We start from the raw sequence: 1,307 nt of genomic DNA on the forward strand, positions 1-1,307 counted from the left end.
ATAGCTTTAAAGTAAATCATCTCCCATTGTTCAGTGTTGGCTATCCTTGGCTTTTTCTTCTTTCATGTTTTAGATTAATTTCTCAAGGTCTATGATAAATCCTATTGGCTACTGAATTTTGATTCTACAAATCAATTTGTGTAGATGATTTTAAGTTAAACCCTTCTATATGTTGCTAGTGCACAGAAATGGAATTCATTTTTCTAGGGGGATTTCACATATACTAAACTTGGCAACTTTTTCTATTTGTTATTTAGGGTATTAAGCTGCAGCAACACAACTTAAATGACTTGAAGAGATTTTCCAAATTAGCTAATAGAAATTATATGCCTTATATATATTTAGGTTTGTAATCCATTCAGGACTGATTTTTATGCCCTGTGAGTGCCAAGTATGTTTTTATATGGACATCAGTAAGCCCAGTACCATTTATTAAAAAGCCCATCCTTCCCTAGAGGGAATATCCCTATAGGGATGCCATCCTTATAAATCAAGTTATCTGTATGTTTGGGTCTGATTCTCAACTCTGTCTATTCCATTCATCTGTCTGTATACTTGGGCCAATAATACACTGTCTTCATTATAGTCTTGACAAAGGAAATCATCTCATTTTGTTCAAGATAATCTTCATTATTTCTGGCTTTTTTGAGTAAATTTGAAAGAATCTAATACTAATTTGAAATTTTTGTAACTTCCAATAAATTTTATAAAATTCCCCTCTTTGGCTCTGAGAACACTTTTCACCTAACATCTGTTTTGGATAATAGTGTATGTATATTAGTTTTTTTGAATATGTTTTCTTCTAATGATATATAATTTTTTTTGTACTTTCAATTTTTCATTTTCTAAAGTGTGTCTCCATTTAGCCATAGATTTTTAAAATATAGTATGACAATCTTTGTCTTCTTATTGAAGTATTTTGTCTATTTACATTTAACATAATCACTAACATCTTTGAGGTTGCATCTACATTGTTAGACTTTTTATTTGACCTGTATCTTCTAGATTTTTCTTATTCTTCCTTTTTGATTTTTTTCAAATTCAGATATTTATTGAGATAATCATACATTCACATGCAGTTTTGAGAAATGTAAAAATGTAGAAGATCCTATACTTTGTCCAGTTTTCTCTAAACACAACATACTGAAAAACTATAGCATAAATATCATGACCAGCATATTGACATTGATACAATCCAATTTTATTCAAATTTCCACATTTGTGCTCATTTGTGTGTATGTGTATTAAGTTTTATACCATTTTATCACCCATGTCAGTTCATATATTCACCATAATCAAGATAATGA

This window comes from Mirounga leonina, unplaced genomic scaffold (assembly GCF_011800145.1).
Source record: "Mirounga leonina isolate KUSES-001 unplaced genomic scaffold, KU_Mleo_1.0 Mir_127, whole genome shotgun sequence".
Lineage (NCBI taxonomy): Eukaryota > Metazoa > Chordata > Mammalia > Carnivora > Phocidae > Mirounga > Mirounga leonina.